Raw genomic sequence first — 26689 nt, 5'->3', positions numbered from 1 at the left:
TGTAAGTGACTTTATACAGTCTGTGTGTGTGATTACAGCACAGTGTGTAAGTGACTTTATACAGTCTGTGTGTGTGTGATTACAGCACAGTGTGTAAGTGTCTTTATACAGTCTGTGTGTGTGTGATTACAGCACAGTGTGTAAGTGACTTTATACAGTCTGTGTGTGTGATTACAGCACAGTGTAAGTGACTTTATACAGTCTGTGTGTGTGTGATTACAGCACAGTGTGTAAGTGACTTTATACAGTCTGTGTGTGTGATTACAGCACAGTGTGTAAGTGACTTTATACAGTCTGTGTGTGTGATTACAGCACAATGTGTAAGTGTCTTTATACAGTCTGTGTGTGTGTGATTACAGCACAGTGTGTAAGTGACTTTATACAGTCTGTGTGTGATTACAGCACACTGTGTAAGTGACTTTATACAGTCGTGTGGTGTGTGATTACAGCACAGTGTGTAAGTGACTTTATACAGTCTGTGTGTGTGATTACAGCACAGTTGTGTAAGTGACTTTAACAGTCTGTGTTGTGTGATTACAGCACAGTGTGTAAGTGACTTTATACAGTCTGTGTGTGTGATTACAGCACAGTGTGTAAGTGTCTTTATACAGTCTGTGTGTGTGATTACAAGCACAGTGTGTAAGTGACTTATTACAGTCTGTGTGTGGTGATTACAGCACAGTGTGGTAAGTGACTTTATACAGTCTGTGTGTGGTGATTACAGCACAGTGTGTAAGGTGACTTTATACAGTCTGTGTGTGTGATTACAGCACAGTGTGTAAGTGTCTTTATACAGTCTGTTGTGTGTGATTTACAGCACAGTGTGTAAGTGACTTTATACAGTCTGTGTGTGTGATTACAGCACAGTGTGTAAGTGTCTTTATACAGTCTGTGTGGTGTGATTACAGCACAGTGTGTAAGTGACTTTATACAGTCTGTGTGTGTGAGGTGTGATTACAGAACAGTGTGTAAGTGACTTTATACAGTCTGGTGGTGTGTGTGAGTACAGCACAACGTGTGTAAAAAAAAGTGACTTTATACAGTCTGTGTGTGTGATATACAGCACAGTGTGTAATGTGACTTTATAACAGTCTGTGTGTGTGATTACAGCACTAGTGTGTAAGTGTCGTTATACAGTTCTGGGTGTGTGTGTTACAGCACAGGTGTGTAAGTGACTTATACAGTCTGTGTGGTGTGTGAATTACAGCACACGTGTGTAAGTGTCTTTATACCAGTCTGTGTGTGGTGTGTGATTACAGCACAGTGTGTAAGTGACTTTATACAGTCTGTGTGTGTGTGATTACAGCACAGTGTGTAAGTGACTTTATACAGTCGTGTGTTGTGGTGATTTCAGTCACAGTGTGTTAAGTGTCCGTTTTATACGAGTCTGTGTGGTGTGATTTACAGCACAGTGTGGTAAGTGGACTTTATACAGTCATGTTGTTGTGATTCAACTTGCACAGTGTGTAAGTGGACTTATACATTCTGTGTGTGTGATTACAGCACAGTGTGTAAGTGACTTTATACAGTCTGTGTTAGTGTGTGATATACAGCACAGATGTGTAAGTGACTTTATACAGTCTGTGTGTTGTGTGATTACTGCACAGTTGTAAGTGACTTTATACAGTCTGTGTGTGTGTTACAGCACAGTGTGTAAGTGACTTTATACAGTCTGTGTGTGTGTGTGTGATTACAGCACAGTGTGTAAGTGACTTTATACAGTCTGTGTGTGTGTGATTACAGCACAGTGTGTAAGTGACTTTATACAGTCTGTGTGTGTGTGATTACAGCACAGTGTGTAAGTGACTTTATACAGTCTGTGTGTGTGTGTGATTACAGCACAGTGTGTAAGTGACTTTATACAGTCTGTGTGTGTGATTACAGCACAGTGTGTAAGTGACTTTATACAGTCTGTGTGTGTGATTACAGCACAGTGTGTAAGTGACTTTATACAGTCTGTGTGTGTGTGATTACAGCACAGTGTGTAAGTGACTTTATACAGTCTGTGTGTGTGATTACAGCACAGTGTGTAAGTGACTTTATACAGTCTGTGTGTGTGTGATTACAGCACAGTGTGTAAGTGACTTTATACAGTCTCTGTGTGTGATTACTGCACAGGTGTAAGTGACTTTATACAGTCTGTGTGTGTGTGATTACAGCACAGTGTGTAAGTGACTTTATACAGTCTGTGTGTGTGAATAGCACAGTGTGTAAGTGACTTTACAGTCTGTGTGTGTGATTACAGCACAGTGTGTAAGTGACTTTATACAGTCTGTGTGTGTGATTACAGCACAGTGTGTAAGTGACTTATACAGTCTGTGTGTGTGTGATTACAGCACAGTGTGTAAGTGACTTTATACAGTCTGTGTGTGTGTTAATTACAGCACAGTGTGTAAGTGACTTTATACAGTCTGTGTGTGTTGATTACAGCACAGTGTGTAAGTGACTTTATACAGTCTGTGTGTGTGATTACAGCACAGTGTAAGTGACTTTATACTGTCTGTGTGTGTGATTACAGCACAGTGTGTAAGTGACTTTATACAGTCTGTGTGTGTGTGATTACAGCACAGTGTGTAAGTGACTTTATACAGTCTGTGTGTGTGATATAACAGCACAGTGTGTAAGTGACTTATAATACAGTCTGTGTGGTGTGTTTACAGCACAGTGTGTAAGTGACTTTATACAGTCTGTGTGTGTGATTATAGAACAGTGTGTAAGTGACTTTATACAGTCTGTGTGTGTGATTACAGCACAGTGTGTAAGTGACTTTATACAGTCTGTGTGTGTGATTACAGCACAGTGTGTAAGTGACTTTAATACAGTCTGTGGTGTGTGATTACAGCACAGTGTGTAAGTGACTTTATACAGTCTGTGTGTGTGATTTACAGCACAGTGTGTATGTGACTTTATACGAGTGTGTGTGTGTGTGTGTGTGCTGATTACAGCACAGTGTGTAAGTGACTTTATACAGTCTTGTGTGTGTGATATACAGCACAGTGTGTAAGTGACTTTATACAGTCTGTGTGTGTGTGATTACAGCACCAGTGTGTAAGTGACTTTATACGGTCTGTTGTGTGTGTGATTACAGCACAGTGTGTAAGTGACTTTATACAGTCCTTTGTGTGTGTGATTACAGCACAGTGTGGTAAGTGACTTTATACAGTCTGTGTGTGTGATTACAGCACAGTGTGTAAGTGACTTTATACAGTCTGTGTGTGTGATTACAGCACAGTGTGTAAGGTGACTTTATAACAATCTGTGTGTGGTGATTACAGCACCGTGTGTAAGTGACTTTATACAGTCTGTGTGTGTGTGATTACAGCACAGTGTGTAAGTGACTTTATACAGTCTGTGTGTGTGTGATTACAGCACAGTGTGTACGTGTCTTTATACAGTCTGTTGTGTGATTACAGCACAGTGTGTAAGTGACTTTATACAGTCTGTGTGGGTGTGTGTGATTACAGCACAGTGTGTAAGTGTCTTTATACAGTCTGTGTGTGTGTGGTGATTACAGCACAGTGTGTAAGTGACTTTATACAGTCTGTGTGTGTGATTACAGCACAGTGTGTAAGTGACTTTATACAGTCATGTGTGTGTGTGATTACAGCACAGTGTGTAAGTGACTTTATACAGTCTGTGTGTGTGATTACAGCACAGTGTGTAAGTGACTTTATACAGTCTGTGTGTGTGATTACAGCACAGTGTGTAAGTGACTTTATACAGTCTGTGTGTGTGTGATTACAGCACAGTGTGTAAGTGACTTTATACAGTCTGTGTGTGTGATTACAGCACAGTGTGTAAGTGACTTTATACAGTCTGTGTGTGTGATTACAGCACAGTGTGTAAGTGACTTTATACAGTCTGTGTGTGTGATTACAGCACAGTGTGTAAGTGTCTTTATACAGTCTGTGTGTGTGATTACAGCACAGTGTGTAAGTGACTTTATACAGTCTGTGTGTGTGATTACAGCACAGTGTGTAAGTGACTTTATACAGTCTGTGTGTGTGTGATTACAGCACAGTGTGTAAGTGACTTTATACAGTCTGTGTGTGTGTGATTACAGCACAGTGTGTAAGTGACTTTATACAGTCTGTGTGTGTGATTACAGCACAGTGTGTAAGTGACTTTATACAGTCTGTGTGTGTGATTACAGCACAGTGTGTAAGTGACTTTATACAGTCTGTGTGTGTGATTACAGCACAGTGTGTAAGTGACTTTATACAGTCTGTGTGTGTGATTACAGCACAGTGTGTAAGTGACTTTATACAGTCTGTGTGTGTGTGATTACAGCACAGTGTGTAAGTAACTTTATACAGTCTGTGTGTGTGTGATTACAGCACAGTGTGTAAGAGACTTTATACAGTCTGTGTGTGTGTGTGATTACAGCACAGTGTGTAAGTGACTTTATACAGTCTGTGTGTGTGATTACAGCACAGTGTGTAAGTGTCTTTATACAGTCTGTGTGTGAGTGATTACAGCACAGTGTGTAAGTGACTTTATACAGTCTGTGTGTGTGATTACAGCACAGTGTGTAAGTGACTTTATACAGTCTGTGTGTGTGATTACAGCACAGTGTGTAAGTGACTTTATACAGTCTGTGTGTGTGATTACAGCACAGTGTGTAAGTGATTTTATACAGTCTGTGTGTGTGTGATTACAGCACAGTGTGTAAGTGACTTTATACAGTCTGTGTGTGTGATTACAGCACAGCAGTGTTAAGTGACTTTATACAGTCTGTGTGTGTGATTACAGCACAGTGTGTAAGTGACTTTATACAGTCTGTGTGTGTGATTACAGCACAGTGTGTAAGTGACTTTATACAGTCTGTGTGTGTGTTATACAGCACAGTGTGTAAGTGACTTTATACAGTCTGTGTGTGTGATTCCAGCACAGTGTGTAAGTGACTTTATACAGTCTTGTGTGTGTGTGTGGGGTGTGTGATACAGCACAGTGTGTAAGTGAACTTTATACAGTCTGTGGTGTGTGATTAACAGGACAGTGTGTAAGTGACTTTAGTACAGTCTGTGTGTGTGTGATTACAGCACAGTGTGTAAGTGATTTTATACTAGTCCTGTGTGTGTGTGATTACAGCACAGTGTGTAAGTGACTTTATACAGTCTGTGTGTGTGATTACAGCACAGTGTGTAAGTGACTTTATACAGTCTGTGTGTGTGATTACAGCACAGAGTGTAAGTGACTTTATACAGTCTGTGTGTGTGATTACAGCACAGTGTGTAAGTGACTTTATACAGTCTGTGTGTGTGTGATTACAGCACAGTGTGAAGTGTCTTTATACAGTCTGTGTGTGTGTGATTACAGCACAGTGTGTAAGTGACTTTATACAGTCTGTGTGTGTGATTACAGCACAGTGTGTAAGGTGACTTTATACAGTCTTGGTAGTGTGTGCTGAATTACAGCACAGTGTGTAAGTGACTTTATACAGTCTGTGTGTGGTGTGATTACAGCACAGTGTGTAAGTGACTTTATACAGTCTGTGGGTGTGTGATTACAGCACAGTGTGTAATGACTTTATACAGTCTGTGTGTGTGTGATTACAGCACAGTGTGTAAGTGACTTTATACAGTCTGTGTGTGTGATTACAGCACAGTGTGTAAGTGTCTTTATACAGTCTGTGTGTGTGTGATTACAGCACAGTGTGTAAGTGACTTATACAGTCTGTGTGTGTGTGATTACAGCACAGTGTGTAAGTGACTTTATACAGTCTGTGTGTGTGATTACAGCACAGTGTGTAAGTGTCTTTATACAGTCTGTGTGTGTGATTACAGCACAGTGTGTAAGTGACTTTATACAGTCTGTGTGTGTGTGTGATTACAGCACAGTGTGTAAGTGACTTTATACAGTCTGTGTGTGTGTGATTACAGCACAGTGTGTAAGTGACTTTATACAGTCTGTGTGTGTGTGATTACAGCACAGTGTGTAAGTGACTTTATACAGTCTGTGTGTGTGTGATTACAGCACAGTGTGTAAGTGACTTTATACAGTCTGTGTGTGTGTGATTACAGCACAGTGTGTAAGTGACTTTATACAGTCTGTGTGTGTGATTACAGCACAGTGTGTAAGTGACTTTATACAGTCTGTGTGTGTGATTACAGCACAGTGTGTAAGTGACTTTATACAGTCTGTGTGTGTGATTACAGCACAGTGTGTAAGTGTCTTTATACAGTCTGAGTGTGTGTGTTATTACAGCACAGTGTGTAAGTGACTTTATACAGTCTGTGTGTGTGTGATTACAGCACAGTGTGTAAGTGACTTTATACAGTCTGGTGTGTGTGATTACAGCACAGTGTGTAAGTGACTTTATACAGTCTGTGTGTGTGTGATTACAGCACAGTGTGTAAGTGACTTTATACAGTCTGTGTGTGTGTGATTACAGCACAGTGTGTAAGTGACTTTATACAGTCTGTGTGTGTGATTACAGCACAGTGTGTAAGTGACTTTATACAGTCTGTGTGTGTGATTACAGCACAGTGTGTAAGTGACTTTATACAGTCTGTGTGTGTGTGATTACAGCACAGTGTGTAAGTGACTTTATACAGTCTGTGTGTGTGATTACAGCACAGTGTGTAAGTGACTTTATACAGTCTGTGTGTGTGTGATTACAGCACAGTGTGTAAGTGACTTTATACAGTCTGTGTGTGTGTGTGATTACAGCACAGTGTGTAAGTGTCTTTATACAGTCTGTGTGTGTGATTACAGCACAGTGTGTAAGTGTCTTTATACAGTCTGTGTGTGTGTGATTATAGCACAGTGTGTAAGTGACTTTATACAGTCTGTGTGTGTGATTACAGCACAGTGTGTAAGTGACTTTATACAGGTCCTGTGTGTGGTGATTACAGCACAGTGTGGTAAGTGACTTTATACAGTCTGTGTGTGTGTGATTACAGCACAGTGTGTAAGTGACTTTATACAGTCTGTGTGTGTGATTACAGCACAGTGTGTAAGTGACTTTATACAGTCTGTGTGGTGTGATTACAGCACAGTGTGTAAGTGACTTTATACAGTATGTGTGTGTGTGTGATTACAGCACAGTGTGTAAGTGACTTTATACAGTCTGTGTGTGTGTGATTACAGCACAGTGTGTAAGTGACTTTATACAGTCTGTGTGTGTGTGATTACAGCACAGTGTGTAAGTGATTTTATACTATCTGTGTGTGTGTGATTACAGCACAGTGTGTAAGTGACTTTATACAGTCTGTGTGTGTGATTACAGCACAGTGTGTAAGTGACTTTATACAGTCTGTGTGTGTGATTACAGCACAGTGTGTAAGTGTCTTTATACAGTCTATGTGTGTGTGATTACAGCACAGTGTGTAAGTGACTTTATACAGTCTGTGTGTGTGATTACAGCACAGTGTGTAAGTGACTTTATAGAGTCTGTGTGTGTGTGATTACAGCACAGTTTGTAAGTGACTTTATACAGTCTGTGTGTGTGATTACAGCACAGTGTGTAAGTGTCTTTATACAGTCTGTGTGTGTGATTACAGCACAGTGTGTAAGTGACTTTATACAGTCTGTGTGTGTGTGTGATTACAGCACAGTGTGTAAGTGACTTTATACAGTCTGTGTGTGTGATTACAGCACAGTGTGTAAGTGACTTTATACAGTCTGTGTGTGTTATTACAGCACAGTGTGTAAGTGTCTTTATACAGTCTGTGTGTGTGATTACAGCACAGTGTGTAAGTGTCTTTATACAGTCTGTGTGTGTGATTACAGCACAGTGTGTAAGTGACTTTATACAGTCTGTGTGTGTGATTACAGCACAGTGTGTAAGTGACTTTATACAGTCTGTGTGTGTGTGATTACAGCACAGTGTGCAAGTGACTTTATACAGTCTGTGTGTGTGTGATTACAGCACAGTGTGTAAGTGATTTTATACTATCTGTGTGTGTGTGATTACAGCACAGTGTGTAAGTGACTTTATAAGTCTGTGTGTGTGATTACAGCACAGTGTGTAAGTGTCTTTATACAGTCTGTGTGTGTGATTACAGCACAGTGTGTAAGTGTCTTTATACAGTCTGTGTGTGTGTGATTACAGCACAGTGTAAGTGTCTTTATACAGTCTGTGTGTGTGTGATTACAGCACAGTGTGTAAGTGACTTTATACAGTCTGTGTGTGTGATTACAGCACAGTGTGTAAGTGACTTTATACAGTCTGTGTGTGTGTGATTACAGCACAGTGTGTAAGTGTCTTTATACAGTCTGTGTGTGTGATTACAGCACAGTGTGTAAGTGTCTTTATACAGTCTGTGTGTGTGATTACAGCACAGTGTGTAAGTGTCTTTATACAGTCTGTGTGTGTGATTACAGCACAGTGTGTAAGTGACTTTATACAGTCTGTGTGTGTGTGATTACAGCACAGTGTGTAAGTGACTTTATACAGTCTGTGTGTGTGTGATTACAGCACAGTGTGTAAGTGTCTTTATACAGTCTGTGTGTGTGATTACAGCACAGTGTGTAAGTGACTTTATACAGTCTGTGTGTGTGATTACAGCACAGTGTGTAAGTGACTTTATACAGTCTGTGTGTGTGATTACAGCACAGTGTGTAAGTGACTTTATACAGTCTGTGTGTGTGTGTGATTACAGCACAGTGTGTAAGTGTCTTTATACAGTCTGTGTGTGTGATTACAGCACAGTGTGTAAGTGTCTTTATACAGTCTGTGTGTGTGATTATAGCACAGTGTGTAAGTGACTTTATACAGTCTGTGTGTGTGATTACAGCACAGTGTGTAAGTGACTTTATACAGTCTGTGTGTGTGATTACAGCACAGTGTGTAAGTGACTTTATACAGTCTGTGTGTGTGATTACAGCACAGTGTGTAAGTGGACTTTATACAGTCTGTGTGTGTGATTACAGCACAGTGTGTAAGTGACTTTATACAGTCTGTGTGTGTGATTACAGCACAGTGTGTAAGTGACTTTATACAGTCTGTGTGTGTGTGATTACAGCACAGTGTGTAAGTGACTTTATACAGTCTGTGTGTGTGATTACAGCACAGTGTGTATGTGTCTTTATACAGTCTGTGTGTGTGATTACAGCACAGTGTGTAAGTGACTTTATACAGTCTGTGTGTGTGATTACAGCACAGTGTGTAAGTGTCTTTATACAGTCTGTGTGTGTGTGATTACAGCACAGTGTGTTAGTGACTTTATACAGTATGTGTGTGTGTGTGTGATTACAGCACAGTGTGTAAGTGACTTTATACAGTCTGTGTGTGTGATTACAGCACAGTGTGTTAGTGACTTTATACAGTATGTGTGTGTGTGTGTGTGATTACAGCACAGTGTGTAAGTGACTTTATACAGTCTGTGTGTGTGATTACAGCACAGTGTGTAAGTGACTTTATACAGTCTGTGTGTGTGTGATTACAGCACAGTGTGTAAGTGACTTTATACAGTCTGTGTGTGTGATTACAGCACAGTGTGTAAGTGACTTTATACAGTCTGTGTGTGTGATTACAGCACAGTGTGTAAGTGACTTTATACAGTCTGTGTGTGTGTGATTACAGCACAGTGTGTAAGTGACTTTATACAGTCTGTGTGTGTGATTACAGCACAGTGTGTAAGTGTCTTTATACAGTCTGTGTGTGTGATTACAGCACAGTGTGTAAGTGACTTTATACAGTCTGTGTGTGTGTGTGATTACAGCACAGTGTGTAAGTGACTTTATACAGTCTGTGTGTGTGATTACAGCACAGTGTGTTAGTGACTTTATACAGTATGTGTGTGTGTGTGTGTGTGATAACAGCACAGTGTGTAAGTGACTTTATACAGTCTGTGTGTGTGATTACAGCATAGTGTGTAAGTGACTTTATACAGTCTGTGTGTGTGTGATTACAGCACAGTGTGTAAGTGATTTTATACTATCTGTGTGTGTGTGATTACAGCACAGTGTGTAAGTGACTTTATACAGTCTGTGTGTGTGATTACAGCACAGTGTGTAAGTGACTTTATACAGTCTGTGTGTGTGATAACAGCACAGTGTGTGTCTTTATACAGTCTGTGTGTGTGTGATTACAGCACAGTGTGTAAGTGACTTTATACAGTCTGTGTGTGTGATTACAGCACAGTGTGTAAGTGACTTTATACAGTCTGTGTGTGTGATTACAGCACAGTGTGTAAGTGTCTTTATACAGTCTGTGTGTGTGATTACAGCACAGTGTGTAAGTGACTTTATAGAGTCTGTGTGTGTGTGATTACAGCACAGTTTGTAAGTGACTTTATACAGTCTGTGTGTGTGATTACAGCACAGTGTGTAAGTGTCTTTATACAGTCTGTGTGTGTGATTACAGCACAGTGTGTAAGTGACTTTATACAGTCTGTGTGTGTGTGATTACAGCACAGTGTGTAAGTGTCTTTATACAGTCTGTGTGTGTGATTACAGCACAGTGTGTAAGTGACTTTATACAGTCTGTGTGTGTGATTACAGCACAGTGTGTAAGTGACTTTATACAGTCTGTGTGTGTGATTACAGCACAGTGTGTAAGTGTCTTTATACAGTCTGTGTGTGTGATTACAGCACAGTGTGTAAGTGTCTTTATACAGTCTGTGTGTGTGATTACAGCACAGTGTGTAAGTGACTTTATACAGTCTGTGTGTGTGATTACAGCACAGTGTGTAAGTGACTTTATACAGTCTGTGTGTGTGTGATTACAGCACAGTGTGCAAGTGACTTTATACAGTCTGTGTGTGTGTGATTACAGCACAGTGTGCAAGTGACTTTATACAGTCTGTGTGTGTGTGATTACAGCACAGTGTGTAAGTGACTTTATACAGTCTGTGTGTGTGATTACAGCACAGTGTGTAAGTGTCTTTATACAGTCTGTGTGTGTGATTACAGCACAGTGTGTAAGTGTCTTTATACAGTCTGTGTGTGTGTGATTACAGCACAGTGTAAGTGTCTTTATACAGTCTGTGTGTGTGTGATTACAGCACAGTGTGTAAGTGACTTTATACAGTCTGTGTGTGTGATTACAGCACAGTGTGTAAGTGATTTTATACAGTCTGTGTGTGTGTAATTACAGCACAGTGTGTAAGTGTCTTTATACAGTCTGTGTGTGTGATTACAGCACAGTGTGTAAGTGACTTTATACAGTCTGTGTGTGTGATTACAGCACAGTGTGTAAGTGTCTTTATACAGTCTGTGTGTGTGATTACAGCACAGTGTGTAAGTGACTTTATACAGTCTGTGTGTGTGATTACAGCACAGTGTGTAAGTGACTTTATACAGTCTGTGTGTGTGTGATTACAGCACAGTGTGTAAGTGACTTTATACAGTCTGTGTGTGTGATTACAGCACAGTGTGTAAGTGACTTTATACAGTCTGTGTGTGTGATTACAGCACAGTGTGTAAGTGACTTTATACAGTCTGTGTGTGTGTGATTACAGCACAGTGTGTAAGTGGCGTTATACAGTCTGTGTGTGTGATTACAGCACAGTGTGTATGTGTCTTTATACAGTCTGTGTGTGTGATTACAGCACAGTGTGTAAGTGACTTTATACAGTCTGTGTGTGTGATTACAGCACAGTGTGTAAGTGACTTTATACAGTATGTGTGTGTGTGTGTGATTACAGCACAGTGTGTAAGTGACTTTATACAGTCTGTGTGTGTGATTACAGCACAGTGTGTAAGTGACTTTATACAGTATGTGTGTGTGTGTGTGTGTGTGATAACAGCACAGTGTGTAAGTGACTTTATACAGTCTGTGTGTGTGATTACAGCACAGTGTGTAAGTGACTTTATACAGTCTGTGTGTGTGTGATTACAGCACAGTGTGTAAGTGATTTTATACTATCTGTGTGTGTGTGATTACAGCACAGTGTGTAAGTGACTTTATACAGTCTGTGTGTGTGATTACAGCACAGTGTGTAAGTGACTTTATACAGTCTGTGTGTGTGATTACAGCACAGTGTGTGTCTTTATACAGTCTGTGTGTGTGTGATTACAGCACAGTGTGTAAGTGACTTTATACAGTCTGTGTGTGTGATTACAGCACAGTGTGTAAGTGTCTTTATACAGTCTGTGTGTGTGATTACAGCACAGTGTGTAAGTGACTTTATACAGTCTGTGTGTGTGATTACAGCACAGTGTGTAAGTGACTTTATACAGTCTGTGTGTGTGATTACAGCACAGTGTGTGTCTTTATACAGTCTGTGTGTGTGATTACAGCACAGTGTGTAAGTGACTTTATACAGTCTGTGTGTGTGATTACAGCACAGTGTGTAAGTGTCTTTATACAGTCTGTGTGTGTGATTACAGCACAGTGTGTAAGTGACTTTATACAGTCTGTGTGTGTGATTACAGCACAGTGTGTAAGTGACTTTATAGAGTCTGTGTGTGTCATTACAGCACAGTGTGTAAGTGACTTTATACAGTCTGTGTGTGTGTGTGATTACAGCACAGTTTGTAAGTGACTTTATACAGTCTGTGTGTGTGATTACAGCACAGTGTGTAAGTGTCTTTATACAGTCTGTGTGTGTGATTACAGCACAGTGTGTAAGTGACTTTATACAGTCTGTGTGTGTGTGTGATTACAGCACAGTGTGTAAGTGACTTTATACAGTCTGTGTGTGTGATTACAGCACAGTGTGTAAGTGACTTTATACAGTCTGTGTGTGTGATTACAGCACAGTGTGTAAGTGACTTTATACAGTCTGTGTGTGTGATTACAGCACAGTGTGTAAGTGTCTTTATACAGTCTGTGTGTGTGATTACAGCACAGTGTGTAAGTGACTTTATACAGTCTGTGTGTGTGATTACGGCACAGTGTGTAAGTGTCTTTATACAGTCTGTGTGTGTGTGATTACAGCACAGTGTGTAAGTGACTTTATACAGTCTGTGTGTGTGATTACAGCACAGTGTGTAAGTGACTTTATACAGTCTGTGTGTGTGTGATTACAGCACAGTGTGTAAGTGACTTTATACAGTCTGTGTGTGTGATTACAGCACAGTGTGTAAGTGACTTTATACAGTCTGTGTGTGTGATTACAGTACAGTGTGTAAGTGACTTTATACAGTATGTGCGTGTGTGATTACAGCACAGTGTGTAAGTGACTTTATACAGTCTGTGTGTGTGATTACAACACAGTGTGTAAGTGACTTTATACAGTCTGTGTGTGTGATTACAGCACAGTGTGTAAGTGACTTTATACAGTCTGTGTGTGTGTGATTACAGCACAGTGTGTAAGTGACTTTATACAGTCTGTGTGTATGTGATTACAGCACAGTGTGTAAGTGTCTTTATACAGTCTGTGTGTGTGTGATTACAGCACAGTGTGTAAGTGACTTTATACAGTCTGTGTGTGTGATTACAGCACAGTGTGTAAGTGACTTTATACAGTCTGTGTGTGTGATTACAGCACAGTGTGTAAGTGACTTTATACAGTCTGTGTGTGTGATTACAGCACAGTGTGTAAGTGACTTTATACAGTCTGTGTGTGTGATTACAGCACAGTGTGTAAGTGACTTTATACAGTCTGTGTGTGTGATTACAGCACAGTGTGTAAGTGACTTTATACAGTCTGTGTGTGTGATTACAGCACAGTGTGTAAGTGACTTTATAGAGTCTGTGTGTGTGTGATTACAGCACAGTGTGTAAGTGACTTTATACAGTCTGTGTGTGTGATTACAGCACAGTGTGTAAGTGTCTTTATACAATCTGTGTGTGTGTGATTACAGCACAGTGTGTAAGTGTCTTTATACAGTCTGTGTGTGTGTGTGTGTGATTACAGCACAGTGTGTAAGTGACTTTATACAGTCTGTATGTGTGTGATTACAGCACAGTGTGTAAGTGTCTTTATACAATCTGTGTGTGTGTGATTACAGCACAGTGTGTAAGTGACTTTATACAGTCTGTGTGTGTGATTACAGCACAGTGTGTAAGTGTCTTTATACAATCTGTGTGTGTGTGATTACAGCACAGTGTGTAAGTGTCTTTATACAGTCTGTGTGTGTGTGTGATTACAGCACAGTGTGTAAGTGTCTTTATACAATCTGTGTGTGTGATTACAGCACAGTGTGTAAGTGACTTTATACAGTCTGTGTGTGTGTGTGATTACAGCACAGTGTGTAAGTGTCTTTATACAGTCTGTGTGTGTGTGTGATTACAGCACAGTGTGTAAGTATCTTTATACAGTCTGTGTGTGTGATTACAGCACAGTGTGTAAGTGACTTTATACAGCCTGTGTGTGTGATTACAGCACAGTGTGTAAGTGACTTTATACAGTCTGTGTGTGTGATTACAGCACAGTGTGTAAGTGACTTTATACAGTCTGTGTGTGTGATTACAGCACAGTGTGTAAGTGACTTTATACAGTCTGTGTGTGTGATTACAGCACAGTGTGTAAGTGACTTTATACAGTATGTGTGTGTGATTACAGCACAGTGTGTAAGTGATTTTATACAGTCTGTGTGTGTGTGATTACAGCACAGTGTGTAAGTTTATTTATACAGTCTGTGTGTGTGTGATTACAGCACAGTGTGTAAGTGTCTTTATACAGTCTGTGTGTGTGTGATTACAGCACAGTGTGTAAGTGTCTTTATACAGTCTGTGTGTGTGTGATTACAGCACAGTGTGTAAGTGACTTTATACAGTCTGTGTGTGTGTGATTACAGCACAGTGTGTAAGTGACTTTATACAGTCTGTGTGTGTGATTACAGCACAGTGTGTAAGTGTCTTTATACAGTCTGTGTGTGTGTGTGTGTGTGTGTGTGATTAAAGCACAGTGTGTAAGTGACTTTATACAGTATGTGTGTGTGTGATTACAGCACAGTGTGTAAGTGACTTTATACAGTCTGTGTGTGTGATTACAGCACAGTGTGTAAGTGACTTTATACAGCCTGTGTGTGTGATTACAGCACAGTGTGTAAGTGACTTTATACAGTCTGTGTGTGTGATTACAGCACAGTGTGTAAGTGACTTTATACAGTCTGTGTGTGTGATTACAGCACAGTGTGTAAGTGACTTTATACAGTCTGTGTGTGTGATTACAGCACAGTGTGTAAGTGACTTTATACAGTATGTGTGTGTGATTACAGCACAGTGTGTAAGTGATTTTATACAGTCTGTGTGTGTGTGATTACAGCACAGTGTGTAAGTGACTTTATACAGTATGTGTGTGTGATTACAGCACAGTGTGTAAGTGTCTTTATACAGTCTGTGTGTGTGATTACAGCACAGTGTGTAAGTGACTTTATACAGTCTGTGTGTGTGATTACAGCACAGTGTTTAAGTGTCTTTATACAGTCTGTGTGTGTGTGTGATTACAGCACAGTGTGTAAGTGACTTTATACTGTGTGTGTGTGTGTGTGATTACAGCACAGTGTGTAAGTGACTTTATACAGTCTGTGTGTGTGATTACAGCACAGTGTGTAAGTGACTTTATACAGTCTGTGTGTGTGATTACAGCACAGTGTGTAAGTTTATTTATACAGTCTGTGTGTGTGTGATTACAGCACAGTGTGTAAGTGTCTTTATACAGTCTGTGTGTGTGTGATTACAGCACAGTGTGTAAGTGTCTTTATACAGTCTGTGTGTGTGTGATTACAGCACAGTGTGTAAGTGACTTTATACAGTCTGTGTGTGTGTGATTACAGCACAGTGTGTAAGTGACTTTATACAGTCTGTGTGTGTGTGATTACAGCACAGTGTGTAAGTGACTTTATACAGTCTGTGTGTGTGTGATTACAGCACAGTGTGTAAGTGACGTTATACAGTCTATGTGTGTGATTACAGCACAGTGTGTAAGTGATTTTATAGAGTCTGTGTGTGTGATTACAGCACAGTGTGTAAGTGACTTTATACAGTCTGTGTGTGTGATTACAGCACAGTGTGTAAGTGACTTTATACAGTCTGTGTGTGTGTGATTACAGCACAGTGTGTAAGTGTCTTTATACAGTCTGTGTGTGTGTGTGTGTGTGATTAAAGCACAGTGTGTAAGTGACTTTATACAGTATGTGTGTGTGTGATTACAGCACAGTGTGTAAGTGACTTTATACAGTCTGTGTGTGTGTGATTACAGCACAGTGTGTAAGTGACTTTATACAGTCTGTGTGTGTGTGATTACAGCACAGTGTGTAAGTGTCTTTATACAGTCTGTGTGTGTGTGATTACAGCACAGTGTGTAAGTGACTTTATACAGTCTGTGTGTGTGATTACAGCACAGTGTGTAAGTGACTTTATACAGTCTGTGTGTGTGATTACAGCACAGTGTGTAAGTGACTTTATACAGTCTGTGTGTGTGATTACAGCACAGTGTGTAAGTGACTTTATACAGTCTGTGTGTGTGTGTGTGTGTGTGTGATTACAGCACAGTGTGTAAGTGACTTTATACAGTCTGTGTGTGTGTGATTACAGCACAGTGTGTAAGTGACTTTATACAGTCTGTGTGTGTGATTACAGCACAGTGTGTAAGTGATTTTATACAGTCTGTGTGTGTGATTACAGCACAGTGTGTAAGTGACTTTATACAGTCTGTGTGTGTGATTACAGCACAGTGTGTAAGTGACTTTATACAGTCTGTGTGTGTGATTACAGCACAGTGTGTAAGTGACTTTATACAGTCTGTGTGTGTGTGTGTGTGTGTGTGTGATTACAGCACAGTGTGTAAGTGACTTTATACAGTCTGTGTGTGTGATTACAGCACAGTGTGTAAGTGACTTTATACAGTCTGTGTGTGTGATTACAGCACAGTGTGTAAGTGTCTTTATACAGTCTGTGTGTGTGTGTGTGTGTGATTACAGCACAGTGTGTAAGTGACTTTATACAGTCTGTGTGTGTGATTACAGCACAGTGTGTAAGTGATTTTATACAGTCTGTGTGTGTGATTACAGCACAGTGTGTAAGTGTCTTTATACAGTCTGTGTGTGTGATTACAGCACAGTGTGTAAGTGACTTTATACAGTCTGTGTGTGTGATTACAGCACAGTGTGTAAGTGACTTTATACAGTCTGTGTGTGTGATTACAGCACAGTGTGTAAGTGACTTTATACAGTCTGTGTGTGTGATTACAGCACAGTGTGTAAGTGTCTTTATACAGTCAGCGTGCATGCTTGTTTACAGCACAGTGTTTGTTGGCTTTCTCCGGTCAGCGTGTGTGTATACGTCACCTTGTTACCCTGCAACATGCTCTAATGCTAGCCCTTCTCTCGCTGTTACAGGGGTCTTATTCTACAGGACCTTACCTTTGTACATCTTGGAAATCCAGACCACATTGATGGTAAAGTTAACTTCTCCAAGCGCTGGCAACAGTTTAACATTTTGGACAGCATGAGGCGTTTCCAGCAGGTGTAAGTATTGCAACTCGTCTGTAATTTATATTCTGCGTGTCATTTGTAATTCTTTTATGATTTAGGTAGAACACTTTCTAATTTACTTCTATTATCTAATTTGTTTCATTCTCTTGGTATCATTTGTTGTTGGAGCAGCAATGCACTACTGGTTTCTAACTGAATGCATGGGAGAGCCAATGACAATCGGTATATATATATATATATATATATATATATATATATATATATATATATATATATATATATATATATATATATATATATATGCACCCACCAATAAGCAGCTAGAACCTAGGTTCTTTGCTGCTTCTGAGCTGACCTAGATAAACCTTTCAGCAAAGGATAACAAGAAAAGGAAGCAAATTAAATAATAGAAGTAAATTGGAAAATTCATTAAAATTCTATGCTCTGTCTAAATCATGAATGTCTGACTTCACTGTCCCTTTAAGTGCAGCAACAAAGTATAGTTTGTATCTGTCTTTGATGATGTGCAAGATCTGGGCAAGGTAATTAGCAAAGATTGATAAAGCGACATAAAAAGTGATGTCATACAGAAGACTTCCTTTTATACAAGGGAACGTATTATTTTAGTTCCCTGTGTCCTGTATATCAGATGTTTAAAGGGACAGTAAAGTCAAAATTGTACTTTTAAGATAGGAATGCATTGCATTTTATACAATGTTTCACTTTTATTTTCAAATTTGCTGTGCCCTTTTGGCATCCTTTGTTGAAGAATAAATCTCGGTAGGTTCCTAAGGGCAGTGTCATTAGCAGTCTATGGCAGAAGTTAACATTGCTTCATACACTGCTACCATAGACTGCAAAAGGCACATGGACATCCTAAGAAGTTTCAACAAAGGATAACCAAGAGAACAAAAAATTGGATAATAGAAGTGAATTGTAAAGTTGTATGAAATTGCATTCTCTGAATCATAGTTTTATTTTTACTTTGCTCTCCAATGTTATCCACAGAAAATGTCAGTCGGTGGCATAAAGTAGCCAGGTGGCGGCATAAAGTAGCCAGGTGGCGGCATAAAGTAGCCAGGTGGCGACATAAAATAGCCAGGTGGCGACATAAAATAGCCAGGTGGCGGCATAAAGTAGCCAGGTGGCGGCATAAAGTAGCCAGGTGGCGGCCTAAAGTAGCCAGGTGGCGGCATAAAGTAGCCAGGTGGCAGGATAAAGTAGCCAGGTGGGGGCAGTGTAATAGTTTTCAATATTATAACATTTTATGCTAGCCAAAGCACAAATTAATTGCATAATTTAACATACATTTATTTATTGATCATTTTGTGCAATAAACATTTTAATGTCTTTAATACAGGGAGAGTCCACAGCTGCATTCATTACTTGTGGGAATACTGAACCTGGCCACCCGGAGGAGGCAAAGACACCCCAAAGGCTTAAATACCGCCCCCACTTTCCTCATCCCCCAGCCATTCTTTGCCTTTCATCACAGGAGGTTGGCAGAGAAGTGTCGGAAGATTTCTTAGTAGTTCCTTAGGAAGGGTATCTACCCTTTGAAATCGGACTGGAGTTTTAAGTAGTCTTGTCAGCCTCTCAGTGAGAGCATTGATGAAAGTTAGAGTCTGGAGATGCAGGGAGAGTCTTTCTGCGAAACCATCCAGACTCATATTAAGCAATTAGCGTTGATGAGTTTCGCTGCCTGCTTTTCTTCACTCAAGTCCATGTCAGAAGCTATGCTACAGTCTGTCCAACTTGAAAGACCGTGCTTTCTGTTCCACAGTATAGATTCCAGTAAGATTGTTTCCTTTTTTAGACATACTGTATGTTAACGATAGAAGACAGGGTGACAGTGGGACTCCTTTTATCTTTATGGAATCAAGGGTTAATATCCCCTGAGGGCGATTATTGAACAGTGGTGTTTTTAATCATATTTGTTATGTGATTTCGGCTGCTTTATGTATAGGAGACTTTTGGACATGACGCACCGTGTGACCGGGATTGGTAAGGTTTTTTTTTTCTTTCCATTTCCTATTCCTGACCGAGCGTCTGCAATGAGGAGCGAGTTTCTCTTATCTGTCTTGTCATAGGAGGTGGTGAGTGCCCCAGCCATTGGGGGTATAAGGTGCCAGTTGTTTTTTCTATAATTTAAATTAGACAAGTTATGGAGGATTCTGATAATTTAGAGGGGGGGGATCCCTCTAATACAGAATTTGATACCTGTGTATATTGTGAGTAGGTCCGGGTAGTCCAGCCCTCTCAATTATGTTCTGTATGCTGCAACAGGGTGTTCTCATCAACCAATGTTGAGATCACTGAGGATTCCTCGTCCCGTGAGGTGTGTTCCCTAGAATCTTCTGTTCCTACACATGCAGTTTCCCCGGGTACCGCTGCTCCTTTGCCCGAAGGGGGCTTTTTTCCACCAGATGTTACTGCACAGTTTTGCATGGCCATCTCTACGGCCTTAGCGATTTTGCCTCTTCCTGCTACGTGCAAGCAAAGGGTTAATCCATGTACTCCTGCCCAGGGACCGTTGTGTAAATTGACGATTGTATCCGATCAGTTATCCGGGGATGCGGTTTCCTCTCAGCCTTCAGAGGTAGGACCTCCAGGGTCAGAGTCTGCTGATTTGATTCCTCTGACTGAAGAGGATTTAGCATTTAGATTTAGAATGGCACGCCTGCGCTTGCTTGTGAGAGAAGTTTCGGTAATGTCAGAGATTCCGAATTCTGATCTGTCAGTCGAATCTCAGTCCTCTAAATCAGATAGCGATCTTGATTAGACGAGTGGAGAGGGATGGAGATCCTATTCCTTCTCGTCTCTATATCTATTTTTTATTTTATTTAGAATCCCAGTTCCGAGCTCTATAGGGGGGTTTGTGTCGTATGACAGGCAGGACCTGTTTTTGCACATTCCTTCTTTGCTATCACTTGCCTATTTTCCTTTTCTATCTCATTTCAGGATAGTTTTTTTGTTTAGAGCTCTGGGTTGTTGTAGAAACTCTTTTTAGGAAGATGTTTCGTCATATGGGATACTACATCCTGACGACTTCGGTTGTTGCAATTTCTGGAGACTTCCTGTGGAAGCATTTCGATTTTCAGTTTGAGGTGATGGTTCCCTCAATATTTTCGAGACAGATTTAAGCCATGGAGCTTATACTTCTTGATTTTGAATTATTTTCAGTCTTCTAGCATAAGTTGGAACTTAAGAATTTTCTGTTTAGTCCTTGAGTTCCTCTGACAGATATGTCGGTTAAGTCTACCCTTTCCTCCTACTCGAGAGGAGTTATTTCTTGTTATCCCGGGGATCATATCGGATCCAGGGGTCCTAGAAGCCGGAGCTAGGCTTCACATCCTGCCTTTCTGGGCAGTTTTTCTTCTCTTGATTTTGTCTTTTGGCAGAGAGAGGGAAGCTTTTCGGTTGACATTGTCCCCGTACCTATCGCAGTGTGAGAATATTTTCATTCCAGTGTTGTTTCATAGTCCAAATAAGGGAGGGGTCTCACATCCTATTTGGGTTCTATGGTACTTAAAGGGACACTAAACCCAATTTTTTTCTTTCATGATTCAGACAGCGCATGACATTTTAAGCAACTTTCTAATTTACTCCTATTATCAATTATTCTTCGTTCTCTTGCTATCTTTATTTAAAAAGTAGGAATGTGATGCATAGGAGCCGGCCCATTTTTAGTTGAGAACCTGGGTTATGCTTGCTTATTGGTGGGTAAATGCAAGTCTCCAATAAGCAAGCGCTATCCATGGTGCTGAACCTAAAATGGGCTGGCTGCTAAGATTTACATTCCTGCTTTTAAAATAAAGATAGCAAGAGAATGAAGAAAAATTGATACTAGGTGTAAATTAGAAAGTTGATTAAAATGTCATGCTCTATCTGAATCATGAAAGAAAAAAATTGGGTTCAGTGTCCCTTTAAGCAGAGCTTATTATGTCTTTTTGGGGGATATAAAGTTCTCTCTTCCTTTTTGTTCGGGAATTATGCATAATCACTGTTGAGAAGGATATCTTTCCTTTTTCATTCTTTCTGTGTAAGATCCGGTTCTTACGGACCGTCTCTTCCAGTAAACCTTGTTTCTGATCCTAGGGTTTTTTGGGGGGATCTGGGGATTTATTTTAGCAGTATCCGGATTCCAGATTTATCTGTTGCTCCCTGGTCTTGGCGATTCTGGTTTACTTACCTTTAGGGATTTTCATCTGTCTTCTTTGATTCTCAGAGATGGATCTAGACCAGAGTTCTCTGGGAAGGTGCCAGGGTGGATCCCTGGATGCTAATTTGGTCCTTTCAGACATGAAGATTTTTCCTTAGATCTTGTGAAGTTATCGGGTTGTGCCCTCCAGTGCCCCTTCAGGCCTTCACTGACTCTGTGGGGGAGGGTGATGCTTTTGTCCTGGGGCCCTTCTTGGGTTTCTTTCCTTTGAAAGGTCTCATCTCAGCCAGCCGAAACATCGGCATGGTGCTGTTTTAAATCTGTCTTATCAGATTTCCCTGGAATACCGGTTGTGGGAACGTTCTCCGGTGTTTTGTCCAGATCTCCCTGTCCTGAGGGACATTTCTCTTAGCTCTCCCGGGGCGGTGTTTGACTTAAGTCACTAGCCTGTCAGGAGAGCATGTCTTATGGGGGACCGTGGATTCAGGAGATGCCCTCCCGATTATTCTTATGGTTCCTCAGGCTTGCGTTTTGCTCTGAGGGGATGGTCTTCTGGGTTCGTCCCAGTGTATGGATTCTAGTCAGCCTTTTTTCTTTCAGTGGCTTAGATCTCTTTCTGAGAAGGAGCGATTCTACTGAGTAGAGGGTAGTATCTTGAGTTTGGTGTTGGGCGGAGGCCCACTACTGCTCGTTGTCAGCAATCCACTTTCTGAGTGTGATCTTCAGGGATGAATGTTCCTTACAATCATTCCCTGGATCTAGGGATAAGGTCTCAATCCAAAGGTTTCGGATGTTTGTATCTGAATGGAGACGACGATCTAGAATTCCAGGTTACCCATTAATGGGTCATGGTTCAGGGATTCTCAGACAGAGCTACTGGATCCTTAGTGGTGCTTTGGAAGGCCAATTCAACCCTTTTTCTTCTGCCATATCACTCTTTCCCGAGTGTTGGCTCGATCCTTCAGGAGCAGGCGTCAGTGAGACCGATTGCTCCGTTTGTGTCCGCGAGATCGTATTGCGGTTTCTGGGCTTCGCTCCTTGGGAGTTACCTTGTTGCAGGGATCTGCTGGGTCAAGGCTCCTTTGCGTCATCGAATCTTATTCTTCTGAGGCGGTCTGTGAGAGGTCGCTTTGCCTTATCCGAGAGAGGGTTTTTTTCTGAGAGTTTACGGTCCTCTCCTTCATCTATCTTAGGTGTGGAGGACCCCTTTTTTCGGGAAGAGCAGGATTTGTCCTGGCACTCTGCTCTGCCAGGGTTCTCTTTTTTCCTCCAGGATGATCTGGAGAAGAGCCTTCCTAGATTGTTACTTGTTGGGACAGTTTCTGGGCTCTGTTTGTTTCTTCTGCTCTAGAGGCTCATTGAGCTTCCGGGCGTTCATTTTTTTTGCTAGGGCTCTGACTGCGTGCAGGCCGGTGAGTCAATCTGATGCTCCTTCTTGGAGCTTATATCTTATTTTTTAGGGGTTGCATCAGGCTACTTTTGCACCTGTGCAAGAGGTGGTCTTTGAATTTTATCTTCAATTATCTATTCCATCTGTAGATTGCTCTATGTGCCATAGTCTCTGTGTTCCAACTTTGCAATACATACTCCTTATTGGAGTTTCATCTTTATTAAGGCTATTCTACGAGCCTGGTTAGATTTTTTTTTTCCCGAGGTTGTGTCTATTTGTGACTTCAATCGAGAGATTGTGGTTGTTTATTTGTTATGTCTTATTCCTTCTCTAGAAGGAAAAGGGTTTTCCCTTTTTAGGGAATCATACCTTGATGTCTTTTTCAGGTTACATAAGATTAGACAGTTTTCTCTGTTGAATATTTGTATCTGGGAAGTGTAAGAGTCTGAAGGCATTATCCTTATTTTTTTTGAGGAGTGTCTTCCGCATGACAAAGGAGACAGCGGGACTCTAACCTCCTCAGAGGTTTACGGCTCAGTTCGAGAGCAGTGACATTATCTTAGGTCTCTGGCATGAGATCTCTATGGATCTGCTTGGTCCTCCTTGCATTCTTTTTCCTTTGCTTCTATTGAAGCAGCCTTCGTGAGAATGGGGTTTTGCAGGCTGTGGTGCCCTCAGATGGGGGCCGCCTCTCTTTTTTTTGCCCTCCCGTTAGCATTCAGTGTCCTCTGTACCTTGGGTATAATTTTCCCACAAGTAATGAATGCAGTGTTCGCCCGTGTTCTCCGATGGGCGACCCTTAATTTTATCTTGTTTTTTCTTGCACCTTTTACACCCTGATATTTCTCCTACTGTTCCTTGTTCCCTCGGCAGAATGACTGGGGGATGTATTTAAGCCTTTGGCTGGGGTGTCTTTGCCTCCTCCTGGTGGCCAGGTTCAGTATTCCCACAAGAAATTAATGCAGCTGTGGACTCTGGTATCTGGTAAGCATCATTTATGGTTTTTAGCTTAAAGGGATAGGAAAGTGAAAATTAAACTTGCATGCTTTAGATAGAGCAGGTCATTTTAATACACTTTTAAATTTACTTATATTTTCAAATGTGCATCATTCTCTTAGTATCCCTTGTTTAAAAAGAATACCCACATATCCCACACTAGTGGGAGCTGCTGCTGATAGGTGCCTGCACACATTTGTCTCTTGTGATTGGCTAACTAGATATGTTCAGCTAGCTGCCTGTAGTGCAAGGCTGCTCCTTCAGCAATGGAAACCAAGAGAACGAAACACATTTGATAATAGAAGTAAATTGGAAAGTTGTTTAACATTGTATGTTCTACCAAATCATGAAAGAGCCTTTGGGGATTTCCTGTCCCTTTTAATATTGGCTCAAATTTTAGCTGGGTGGTCCGTAAAAGCAGCCGAGTGGTGCACCCATCAAAAAGGTCCTTGAGAAAACACTACTGTACCTTTTAAGGTACCAGGATTTGCAGACGCCATAGTAGATGTAAAGGAGCACGTGTGCGCTTATCATCTGCTTGTTGCTGTGTCTGGCATCTACTTATATGTTATCACATCGCTTGCATTCTCCCTCTCCAAATGTATATGCTACAATATTTCATAGCATGATCCTGATTTTAGCACATCTCTTGCCTGCTTTACAAGGTGATTAGGGTCCATGACTGGCATTTGTGCTAAATAGATGTCATAATAATACATTGTTTGTCCCCAACCCTTGAGAGAGTATGTAAATTCTTTGCATGGGGGACTTATCATGTGATCTGCTGTGCACACACCGGAGGGCTATATGCTGCATATGTGAGGATTATATAGCTGTAGGCTCAGGATTGGAAATCATTATTATTGTATGTCGTAGGCACAATCTTAAAGTTAGCAAACTTGTGATTGCTGTGATCCTCATTAGGATATAACATTACTCATTGCTGGTTTGTTTTCTGCTTCAGACATTATGATATACGACGGAACGATGAAATCATCTCCTTTTTCAACGACTTCAGCGACCACCTGGCCGAGGAGGCTCTGTGGGAACTGTCTTTAAAGATCAAACCTCGAAATATAACAAGGAGGAAAACAGAGAGGGACGAGAAAACCTAAAGCGGTTTTGGCAGGAGAGACTGCAAAGCGGGAAATATCTGCCGCAAAGAGGGGAAACCAAGGAGTCGACATGTTTACTGTTGCTTACACCGACATCTTTCTTAACCCCTCCCAGTAACATGGGACATAATCTTCCTGTTGCCGCCATCTGTGTTATGGCGTATTATTTGTGCAATCTAGTAGGAGACAGACGGACTGTGCCATTGCTACATGTAACCCAAGGTCATATATGGGGATGCATGTTTATGGGCTCCAGTTTAATTTGTCCCCGTATGTTAATTCTAAAGAATCTGGTCAAACACTGACGAGGAAGAATGGGTATAAAACCCAGAAAAATACTGCAATCAAGAACTCACTTTATTTGCCAAGATTTATCCTTTATTTTATAACCCTGCCATCTTTTCCCCCCCTAGCAGAGCGCGGCATGCGCTCCGCTCTTGTAAATGTCAGTATTTTCATTTAAGGCAGGCTAATGTGATATTATTTTTTTACGGTCTTGCATGACTGTCATAACAGGGACTGTGCTCAATGTACATACAGGATTACAAGTCCAGATTATAAATCTGTGTAAGTGAGAATCAGCCGGACGTCACAGATCGCTCTCACTCAACAGGTCAAATAAATGTTTCAAACATTAGTGAAAATTGTCTTGCTGAAACTGTTTGTTTTTTTGTCTAGATAACCATTTAACTTATTTGTATCTTATGATGATGTTTTTTTGTGCTCATTCTGCTAAAGTCCATAACAGCCGCTGCTTGTCTTAGCACAGCGGTACCAGCAGAGTAATCTGGTCCTATCAATAAAAACAACATTAAACACATGGTAAGTGTGAGACAAATCACTTCATACATGTTCATTTTCTTCTGTGAAGTGATAGGATGCGGCTGTTTTTTCAATCACAAGAGTAAAAAGCACTTGAACTATGCCCTATATGGCACTGAATGGCAACCAGTAATGATCTTACCCTGCAGTCTTGTCCCATTTCATCATAGCACGGCTAGTGGTATGTATATCCTTAATGCTGTTACTGCGCCTTATATAGAGCCTGCTGCTAGTGGTGTGTATATCCTTAATGCTGTTACTGCGCCGTATATAGAGCCTGCTGCTAGTGATGTGTGTATCCTTAATGCTGTTACTGCTGTAGGTGATGTGTATATCCTTAATGCTGTGACTGCGCCTTATATAGAGCCTGCTGCTAGGGATGTGTATATCCTTAATGCTGTTACTGCGCCTTATATAGAGCCTGCTGCTAGTGATGTGTATATCCTTACTGCTGTTACTGCGCCTTATATAGAGCCTGCTGTAGGTGATGTGTATATCCTTAATGCTGTTACTGCGCCGTATATAGAGCCTGCTGCTAGTGATGTGTATATCCTTAATGCTGTTACTGTGCCTTATATAGAGCCTGCTGCTAGTGATGTGTATATCCTTAATGCTGTTACTGCGCCGTATATAGAGCCTGCTGCTAGTGATGTGTGTATCCTTAATGCTGTTACTGCGCCTTATATAGAGCCTGCTGCTAGTGGTGTGTATATCCTTAATGCTGTTACTGCGCCTTATATAGAGCCTGCTGCTAGTGATGTGTATATCCTTAATGCTGTTACTGCGCCGTATATAGAGCCTGCTGCTAGTGATGTGTGTATCCTTACTGCTTTTACTGCGCCTTATATAGAGCCTGCTGCTAGTGGTGTGTATATCCTTACTGCTGTTACTGCGCCTTATATAGAGCCTGCTGCTAGTGATGTGTGTATC

At 40.8% G+C, this 26689-nt stretch overlaps 1 long non-coding RNA gene across 1 annotated transcript; it reads left to right on the top strand.

Moving 5' to 3' along the window:
• Positions 1–17172: 17172 nt before the first annotated feature.
• Positions 17173–25757, top strand: LOC128643046 (uncharacterized). Its single transcript, XR_008399764.1, has 2 exons — positions 17173–17307; positions 24787–25757. It is a non-coding gene; the product is annotated as an uncharacterized LOC128643046 (long non-coding RNA).
• The last annotated feature ends 932 nt before the right edge of the window (positions 25758–26689 follow it).

The sequence above is a fragment of the Bombina bombina genome, chromosome 12, assembly GCF_027579735.1.
Source record: "Bombina bombina isolate aBomBom1 chromosome 12, aBomBom1.pri, whole genome shotgun sequence".
Lineage (NCBI taxonomy): Eukaryota > Metazoa > Chordata > Amphibia > Anura > Bombinatoridae > Bombina > Bombina bombina.
This window is presented reverse-complemented; position numbering and strand designations above follow the sequence as displayed.